The 11,222-nt window shown below is 35.1% G+C and overlaps 1 pseudogene; it reads right to left on the bottom strand.

The window, feature by feature from the left end:
* Window positions 1–10,112: 10,112 nt before the first annotated feature.
* Window positions 10,113–10,719, bottom strand: LOC148694424 (uncharacterized; annotated as a pseudogene).
* Between the last annotated feature and the right edge of the window lie 503 nt (window positions 10,720–11,222).

The raw sequence follows: 11,222 nt of genomic DNA, 5'->3' as shown, positions 1-11,222 counted from the left end.
ACCACAAAAGAAGTCTATGCCCAATATTTTCTAGGCCCAGAGTTTGGTGCCATTATTAGTTATACTTTTAGTCTTTTTAAGGGTAATGAACAAGTACTCTAACTATGTTTCCAAAAAAAAACAAGTACTCTAACTACTGAATATGTACTAGTTAAGTTGCAAGATGATGAGGTTTCGGGTAGAATTTTGTACTACGTAAGTACAAACCGAAATTTAATCTGATGCCATACCTTTTATCTATTAGGCAAGATTTAACAACCTAAAATGCTAAATTTCATATATCTTTCCACTTAACTACTGAACTTTTTGGCCCCATTTTGGATCTTTCCAGTTAACTGCTGAAGTTTTTTTTGGAATGAAGAGGATCACAAAGGGACTGTGTTTGAACAAGGGCGCATTATATCCATTTCGTATAAAATAAAACTCTGTCAAATATAGAGTTAATTACCAAATTTTCATCCTTATAGCTCTAGCAAGTAAAATTCAAGGGGCGTTTTTTTTTTTTTCTTACCTGCGTTCTTCTCATCTTATCATTTTCTATTCATCATAAAATGTGCGCTGTCTTGCATTCACCACGTCTAAATTCGTATTTCTTTCTCAAGTAACTGGTATATGTGTGCGTGTTTGTGTGCGTGTTTGTGTGTGTGTGTGTGTGTATAGAAACTTAGAAGGGACAATATAAAATGGATAGTACTATTCACAAACCCATTTTTACGTCGTACACACCCTTATTAATTTTCGGCTATTGATCATCTTCAGTTTATTTGATTTGATGGTCAAAATTTGAGAGGGATGTCTGAGAAGTAAAATTAGGTATGTGGATAATATTACCCTGTAAAATTTCTGAATTTGAATCTAAGGGTCTCGATGAATAGTTTAATAATCGGGAAAATTTTCACTAATTCTTAAATAATTCAATGCGAGAGCTAGCTAGCATTTTAATACCAAATATATTTCTTTAAATTCAAAGAAATTACCTGTGGATGCCAGCGATGTATTTCAGCAACGCATCTGGTTAAAACACTTGGTTTTTCCACTTAATACTACGGTTTCGATATTATTCTTCACTTGTAAGTGAAAATTTTTAGATTTGAAGCACGTTGCAAGTTATAAACCAAATTATTCGCTAACCCCTTGTAGTATAAATGTATCATTGAATTTCCAAAAAAGAAGAAAGAAACAATCTCAGTTTTAATTATCTCACATAAAATTAATTAACTAAATCAGTTTTAGGGTAGTTTTCTTTTGAGAACAAACAACACTCTACATTAAGGATAGAGGATAAGACTCTAACCAGCAAAGCAATCCACCACTTGTAAATAAAAATCAAATATACGAGGAATTGTGATCAGTAGTTCAATCTTCGTACACTGAGTATAACATAAAGGAGGCCCTGCAACATGCTTTACGAAACAATGGGGCGGGTATCAAATTTGAGATGTGATGGTATTCACCCAAACCCTAACCCTAACCCTATTAGTGTAATAAAAAGGCAGGTAAGCATAAAAAGAAACAAAAAAGTACATAGACACAAAATTGGCAAAAACTATAGCGACAAGCTGCACGTCCGTGTCAATTCTGAGCCATGAGGAGGATGTATGCAAAGGGAAAGGAATGATTAACAAAGACAACCAAAAATCAAACATGGAATCTTTGCGATTTTACCATTTTCTGGACAATGCCACAACCTAGAGGACATGCAATAGTCCCCGACCAATAATTTACTTAATCGATTTCTCAGAGGCAGCAGCTACATTTAAATGGAAATGCCAATTATTAAATCTCGTTTGAACTATAGAGTAGGGCTCTTTCGGGTTCAACAATCATGGCTTCTTGCAGTGACTACACAAAACAAACACCATAAACCCTTTAAAAAACGGAAGAAATTATCAAACTAACATATTAAATGGGAAGGCGTTAAGTCAAAGGTGACTGTGATTCCCACATTATTGAGAAAGAATCGCACATTGATGATGGAATAAGAGATCTTGCATGTGCTTATAAGTGAGTAAGGTTACTCGTCATATTTGCGAATCGGTTTTATGATGAAATCTCAACTTTCATCATGGCATCAGAGCAGGTTGTCTCACGTGTGAATTACAACGGCCACACATGTTCCACACCTCTCCGTTTGTGTTGTCCATGTGTTGGCTTGAAAATTTGTCACATATGAGGGGGTGTGTTGAGAATGAATTTCACATTGGTTAGAAGAAGGATTTTGCATGGGCTTATAAGTAAGTTTGGCTACTTTCCATATCGCAATTGATTTTATGGTGGAACCTCAACTTTCTTGACACAGTTATAAGTAAAAGTTTACTCGATTGGATTACTGATAGATGATTTCAATCCAAATTGAATTAGGCTTAAGTCAAGAATAAAAGAATTTAATTACTTTAGAAGATAAATGTTGTAACTACAGATCCTTGTACGAGCTAAATTTAACACAAATAATTTCATGTACATGTACACACTACTATGTAGTGTTACTATTCAATTAAAATTATAACACATATATTTTCAAAGTAAAACATATTAATTATGTTTCAACTCATATTATAACACATAAAAACCACATACAGTACTATTCCTGGTACACACAATTGTCATTTTGAACTTACAATTTGATTTCTTTGTATTATGAACTGTAATTAAGAGTGTATACACACAACTAAGGAATTATGATGCTTAGTTTGCATACCTTAATACAATAATAAGTTGACAAATATGTGTTTTCTCATGGCAAGACGATTTCTTTATACCTTATTATGTAGCATGGAATCATTTTATATAATTGAAAAATTAATTTTTGCATTTCTCTTCCTCTGGACTTTCCTCTTTAGTTCTTGAATTGAATAAATTCAAAGAGATTCAAGGATGTACATACAAAAATATAGTGCAGAAACCATTTCCCAGGAACATGCCACCTACAATGTAAATTTCACACTTGAATTCTATGGCACTGCAAACCAAATTTGAGACTTAAATTCAAGGATATTGTTTGACTTTTTACATGATGATGTAACGTTGTGCAAACATCATAATGGACTCTTTCACCCATTTTGTCATCTCTAAATATCATCTTTGAAAAAATTCTTTCAATTTGGAAACCATGTGAGAACAAATCGATGGTTATGGTAATAAGTAACATACTTATGATAAACTGTCAACTTGTTTGATTAATCATATATGAATAACTAAACAGTCTCCAAATCAAGTTTTCGTAGAAATAATCTTTACATTTACGATGAAGAGGATAAATGATTCCAACTATAACATTTGCACTATATAATGATGTCACATTATTATGTTATGTTAGGAGTAATCTTCTTGCACATAAAGGGTCAAGCAGTGTCCAAATAAAATATTATCAATTGAGCCCTGGAGTTTCAGATAATAATCCTAGCTGGATCTGATCAATAACATGTAGAATCGTCTACAATCTGCCAAATTTATTTGCAGCCACCAAAAGTAGTTTCGCGAGTCAAGTTTTTTTCTTTCTTTTTTGGAGATCAAATGAAATATTATAAGACCGATAACATACTAGGCAGACATGCTAGTTGCAACCAATAGGTCACACACGCATTAACAGAAACTCAACAACTCCAAAATTACAAACTATAAAGAATATGATACATTTCTTAGCTATGGAAAACCCACATCCAAGCAACATGAAAGATAACACTCACATAAATTAAATCTTGCAAGTGAGCTACCAGAAAGGCACCACAAGAAAAACCACAAATTCTTCATCTAAATGTGGGAAGCTGCCTACACTTAGCTCTTCATGGGTTCGCAAAAGGTAGGGTCGATGATGAAGAATTTTTATTTTACAAGAGATCTTCGTATAATATTTTATATATATATATTTTAAGAACGACCTTGAATCGTCTAAAAAAAAAAATGAAAAAAAAAAAAAAAAAAAAAAAAACGAGTTTGTGTATTTTTTATTTTAATATATACGACGGTATATTTAACTTAAGAGATGAGAGATTTGGATGAAATCACACAATGGCAAACCATAGTATTTTGGTTTGAACTGGCTTTCGACAATAATCAAATCTAAAACGTTTCATTAACAAGTAAAAATGAATACTTTTATAGTGTAGTACTAAATAACCATTACACTTTTGAACTGTTAAACATGCATTATGTAAAATGATAAGGACCTTTGATCACGAATCGAACAGTTATGACCAACTTTAGGACATACCTGTTTGCGCTACAAGGACCCTGTACCAATAGTCTTTGGGCAAAGGCATCTATCTTTCCACGTGGGACCCATGAGATTGGTTGATCGGCTGTCATCTCCGTCAAATTAACGTGTACTTTAGGATACCTGCCTCCCAAATCATGGCAGGTAGAATTTTGGCGCCGAAACAACCACATTAGGTTTAGTGCCAAAATTTGTTCACATGCCTAACCTAATCTTAGTTCTCAGTGAAAATTTAAAGCGAGCCAACAATGATCCAAATTTTCGTACTTGTTTTCCAGTTAGGTTTTAGTTTTTTGTCGTAATTAATTGAAGGTTATGCTACGAAGTCAATGTGATCAAAACTCTAAATTCTAAATTGTCAACGCTTAACATTATACACTGAACTCTTAAACCCTAAATTTCTTTTTTTTTTTTTTTTTCTTTTTGTTTTTTACCTCTTCAAGTGGAGTCTATTCGATGTCTGCAAGGAGAAGTACTGTTTTTGCGGTTGAGGAGGTGAGGAGGTATTGGTGGAATCACAATCAGTAAAACTCATAAACTTATTACATACAAGAATTTGCAACATACTAATCTGAAGAAGTTCCACTCGATGAAGCCATGTATGCTACAAACCAAAACTTGTGCGCTGTGAACCTTCTCCTCTCTATCAGATTGCCTATTGCTCAAACTAAGAATAGGACTTAGTTCCAAAATAAGAACGTTAATTTGTGAGAGCAGAGGCCAACCTAGATATATATATATAGGACTCCCTATTAGAATCCAAATGAAAACAACTTATGTTTTTCCATCACTTATCAATTGCAATCGCAACCACTGAATCCTTTACAAAGAAGAATTTAGCTTGCCAAGTCCAATAAGGCTTCCTTATACTTATTGGATTCCAATAGACAATACCAAAACATCCAATCTCATGTTCATACTCTTACGTACATTCTCCCACTTAAACATTAGATCAATTTCAGATATTGCCTTACCAATTTTAACAAGTGATTACATAACCTTGTTCAAAACTCAATATCACGACTAATGTACCAATGCATCTCAAAACACAGAAACTAAGAATTATGGACTACAAACAAGATGTAGTATTAATTCAGAGCTTACATGTATCCAATCTGCAATTTATAACTCATGATTCAAACTTGATATGGCTAAGTAAAGAAATAAACTTGCTCCCATTTGTCAAAAGATCAAAACATTAATCACCAAAGAGAGCAACATATTCATCAAAAGATCAATTCATAACTAAAAGTTTAAAACAAACAAACTATTTTCCAAAGTATCAATTGAAATCAATGCACAATATAATCTATCTTCCAAAACCACTAAACCTCTAAAGATCGAAGTAATGAGCCTTGCGACATTTATTGAAACACAAAATTAAACAAACTAGCTATTATTTAAAATAAATTAACCTTAGCTGCATTAAGACTGCACTTCTTGTTTCATAATTGCAATCCCATGTTACTCAAATGCAAAGTACTACTCCCACTGACCTAAAAATTCTTGCACTCCCATTTTTACAACATGATGTTTAAACTCTCCAATAGGTAATGCTTAAGTCAAATGATCAGCAAGCATCATAGAGGTACAAATATGCTTCACTTCAATCACCCATTTCTTGACTTGGTCCTTGACTTTAAGAAACTTCACATCCATTAACCTAGAAACTGAAGTTCTTCAGTTGTTCTTGGCAAAAATCACTGCTGAATTATTGTCACAATGCATTTTCACAGGCCTTTGAATTGAACTAACAATCTTCAATTATGATATGAAATTCATTAACCAAGCCGCTTGTTTCATGCCCTCAAAACATTCTACAAACTCAGCCTCCATAGTAGATATAGCAATAATAATTTGTTTAGCACTTTTCCATGAACTGCACTTCCATTAAGCACAAAAATATAACCCCATGTAGACTTCCTATCATCCACATCTCCTGCTAAATCCGAGTTAGTGTACCGCTCCAAAGAGTCACTCTTGCCATATACTAACATATAACCCTTGGTTCTCTGCAAGTATCTCAAAACTTTCTTAGCAGCTACCCAATGTGTTTCTCCTGAATTTGCTTGAAACCTACCTAGCATGCCTACAATGAAGGCAATATCTAGTCTTGTACAAATGGTTGCATACATAAGGCTTCCAACCAGAGAAGTATCAGGTTTAGATTGCATCTTTTTAACTTCTAAGTCTGTTTTGGGACACCGATCTCTCGAAAATTTATCTCCATTGTTAACTGGTACTTGACCATTGTTACAACTTTCCATTTGAACCTTAGCAACACTCTATCAATATAGCCTTTCTGAGATAAGCCAAGAAGTCTCATTTCTGATCTCTAATAGTTTCAATTCCCAACACAAAGTAAGCCTCACCAAGGTCCTTCATCTCAAAATTCTCACTTAGCATTCTCTTGGTACTTTGCAACAAGTGTTGACATGAATTGGCAAGGAGAATGTCATCAACATAAAGCACCAGAAAAATGAACAATGAACCAACAAACTTAATGTATATGCAGTCATCTAACTTGTTCTCTACAAAACCTTGGGAAGAAATAAAATCCATTTGGTTGCTTCACACACACACAATATATATATATATTCTCTTCTAAGTCTCCATTTAGAAAAGTCATTTTCATATCCCTTTGATGCAACTCCAAATCAAAATGTGCAGCCAAGGACATAACAACCCTCATTGAATCTTTGAAGGAAACATGCAAGAAGGTATCATTGTAATTGATGCCTTTTCTTTGAGTGAATCCCTTAGCAACTAGCCTTGCTTTGTATCTCTCAATTCTGCCCTGAGCATCTTTCTTAGTCTTGTACACCTACTTGCAACCTATAAGCTTAATATGAGATTCCACTAATGTCTAAACATTGTTTTTGAACATGGTTTCCAACTCATCCTTCATTGCATTTTGCCATAAAACTGATTTAGAACCTTCTATGGCCTGGGTGTATGTGAGTGGGTCATCAATATCACAACGTCAAATTTAGCTTTTTGTAGATAAATATAGTCACTCACAATTGTTGATCTTTAGATTTTACTTGATTTTCTTGGCTCAATTTGAGTTGACACTTCCACATATTCATGTTGATTCAATTCTGTGACAGTATCAGTAATTGCAGCAGATTGATCATTGTCCCAGTATTGCCAACATCAGAATCCATTTCATCACCCAAATCTTGTATACTAGTAGTCATTGAATGAGGAAATAATAAAATTGGATTGGAATCTGCTTGTGTCATATCCCGGCCCGGGGAAGATCACTTCGTGGGCTCGCTCCACCACCGTAGCACGATATTGTCCGCTTTGGGCTTACCATTCCCTCATGGTTTTATTTTTGGGAACTCACGAGCAACTTCCCAATGGGTCACCCATCATGGGATTGCTCTAGCCCTCTTCTCGCTTAACTTCGGAGTTCCTACGGAACACGAAGCCAGTGAGCTCCCAAAATGCCTCGTACTAGGTAGAGATGGGAATATACATTGAAGGATCACTACCCTGGGCGATGTAGGATGTCACAATCCACCCCTTTAGGGGCCTGACGTCCTCGTCGGCACACATGCGACCAAGGTTAGGCTCTGATACCAATTGTCACATCCAGGCTCGGGGCGAATCACTTCCCGGGCCTGCTTCACCACTGTAGCACGATATTGTTCGTTTTGGGTTACCATTCCCTTACGGTTTTGTTTTTGGGAACTCACGAGCAACTTCCCAGTGGGCCACCCATCATGGAATTGCTCTAGCCCCCTTCTCGCTTAACTTCGGAGTTCCTACGGAACCCGAAGCTAGTGAGCTCCCAAAAGGTCTCGTGCTAGGTAGGGATGGGAATTTTAAGGATCACTTCCCTGGACGATGTGGGATGTTACAATCCACCCCCTTAGGGGCCAAAAGTCTTCATCGGCATACACGCAGCCAGGGTTAGGCTCTGATACCAATTAATTGTCACATCCCGGCCCGGGGCGGATCACTTCCCGGGTCCCACTCCACCACTGTAGCACGATATTGTCCACTTTGGGCTTACCATTCCCTCACGGTTTTGTTTTTGGGAACTCACAAGCAACTTCCCAGTGGGTCACCCATCATGGGATTGCTCTAGCCCTCTTCTCGCTTAACTTCGGAGTTCCTACGGAACCCGAAGCCAATGAGCTCCTAAAAGGCCTCATGCTCGGTAGAGATGGGAATATACATTTAAGGATCACTACCCTGGGCGATGTGGGATGTCACAGCTTGTACAGGATGTTCATGAGTCTGTTTAATCTCATCAAAAACAAAATTTTCTTTTGATAAATCTGAGATATCTTGATCTTCTAAAAACATAGCATTGTGTGTTTCTTGAACTCGAGTATGACCTTAGGGAATATAGAATCTATATCCTTTTGATTTCTCATGATAACCGATAAAATAACAGGATTGTGTTCTTGGATCCAACTTCATATCACAAGAATTGTAGAACCTAGCTTTAACTTTGCAACCCCAGACATGAAAATAGCTGAAATTAGGTACCTTGCCCTGCCACAAGTCAAATGGTGTTGAAGAGACTCATTTGCTTGGAACCCTGTTTAGTATATAATTTGCAATTTTCAAAGTTTTCCCCTATAAGAATCCTGGCAACTTGGACCTTGTCATCATATTTCTAACCATGCCTATAAAAGTCATGTTCCTTCTCTTTGAGACTTCATTTTGCTGAGGTGTCCCTGGTGTGGTTTATTGAGCCACAATGCCATTCTTCTCCAAATAGAGTGCAAAATGTCCTTTTTGTTGCCCAAACTCAGTGTACCTGCCAAAGTAGTCTCCTCCCCTATCGGATCTAACAATTTTAATGACTTTACCTAACTGTTTTTCAACTTCAGTTTTATGAATTATAAGATAGTTTAAAGTCTCAAAGTTTTCACTATTTAGAAATGTATATCCGAGTCTAGAAAAGTCATCTATAAAGTTTACAAAATACTTATTCCCACAAATGGTTTTAACTGGAAAAGGACCACATATATCAGTATGTATGACTTCGAGCAACCCCTAATTTCTCTTAACATCAAATTTTCTAAAGTTAGTCATTTTACCCTTCAAACAATCAACACATTATGTTGTAGTAGTAAAGTCTAGCTTTGGAATCAATTCAGCTTTTGAAAGTTTGATAATGTGACCAAGTCTTTTGTGCCAAAGAACATATGAAACATCTTGTTCTAGCATTCTTTTAGTACCTACATTTAAGATTGAAGGATTGGAAAACAAAACTGAATAGTCCAAACACCACAAAGATAAAAGAGCAGTTCCCAATATAATTTTGAAACAGTTCTTTTTGAAAAATTTCAAACACTCATCATCAACAAGAAATGAAAAACCCTGTTTTATAATTTTTGTAGAAGAAATTAGGTTTATTCTCATTTTAGGCACATAAAGCACATCTTTCAATTGTAAAACAAAACCATAAGACAATTTCAAGTTCACAATCCCAATAGAGTCTACTGCAACTTTAGTCCCTTACACAACATAAACATTATACAAAGTCTTTCCAATTTCCTTTTTTTGAAAACCTTTTTAGGGAATTGGTTATGTGCACTGCGCATTTAGTGTCAAACCACCAAGAATCAACAGGTACCTTACATAAGTTAGACTCAACACAAGCAAACACCAGTTCTTTTTTCTTGCTTTTTAACCAGTCCTTAAAGATTTCACAATTGACTTTTAAATGTTCCTTTCTTTTGCACCAAAAACACTTAAGTTTAGACACATCTTTAAGTTTTTTAAACTTGGTAGATTTTTTAGGGGAGTCAATTACTTTAGCAGATGTATTAGATCTATTAGAATGCTTGACGAATTTAGAATTCTTATCAATTCTTGAAAAGCCTCCATTGTCAGAAGTTTTCTTTTCTTTTCCAGATTGCACAAAATTGACTTACTCAAGCTCCTTGCCCTTTTCTTGCTTCTGTCTTGTTTCCTCTTGTACACATTGTGCAATCAGTTCATCAATATCCCAGCTCTTATCTTGTGTATTATAGGATACTTTTAGCTGGCTATACTTGGAAGGAAGTGCTTGAAGAATCATAAAGACCAGTTATTTCTCACCAATATTCACATCCATGAAATTTAGCTTTTCTCTGCTACATCTATCATCTTCATAATGTGATCCCTGAAGGATGCAATGCCTTCAATCTTGTAGGTTGTAAGTAAAGACATATACTGACTTACTTCAGCCTTTTCGAATTCTTTAAACTTTTTCTCTCTTGCTTTCAAGTAGTCCACGGCTACTTCAGGTTTCTTTATACCTCCTATAATTATATCAGTCATGCCACTTTCCAAAATAGAGAGAGCAACCTTATTAGCCCTTATCCGTCTTTCATTATCTAACTTCTCAGCTCTGGTGCTTTGATCATTGATAATCGGTTTAGGATTGTCAACTGTTATATCAAACACATTAATAACAAATTGAAATCCCTCCTCCATTTCTTGTAATTGCTCCCACCAGTGAGAATTGGAATGTTGGCTAAATTTAAGGTTTTCATTGATATTGCAGACACTGAAGAAGAATGAAATTACAATTTAAACCTTTCAGAGTCCTGATTTCAATTCCTAGTCTATTAGATATCATCATATCTAAACTATTATCCATATACACAATCTTAACAAAAAATAGTTGATAAGCATGTATAGGATGAAGAAATCTATGGTTAAACTCCGTACTAAAAGTAATGTAGTCATGAACAATCATCTCTCACATAGGAAAAATTTGTTGCATACAAAACAGTTCACAAATTTCAATGATATTCTTAAGAAGTAACAATCTCACAAACAATCGGACAATCATGTTCTTGAAGAATTAGATAAATTTTGCATAAAACTTAGATTAATGCAAACCAAGAATAATATCTCTTACTTTATCTATTATTGCAGATAGAACTAAGAATCATCATATAAATTAAGCAACACATAGGCAAAATTTCTTGTTTCTAATATGGATTTCAGATTACATACCCTTGAATTGATGAGTATTGACACCTGGCAGCGG

This window comes from Pyrus communis, chromosome 9 (genome assembly GCF_041283825.1).
Source record: "Pyrus communis isolate YQ-2024b chromosome 9, ASM4128382v1, whole genome shotgun sequence".
Classification (NCBI taxonomy): Eukaryota; Viridiplantae; Streptophyta; class Magnoliopsida; order Rosales; family Rosaceae; genus Pyrus; species Pyrus communis.
The sequence above is the reverse complement of the archived record's forward strand: the minus strand, read 5'-3'. Positions and strand labels throughout refer to the sequence as shown.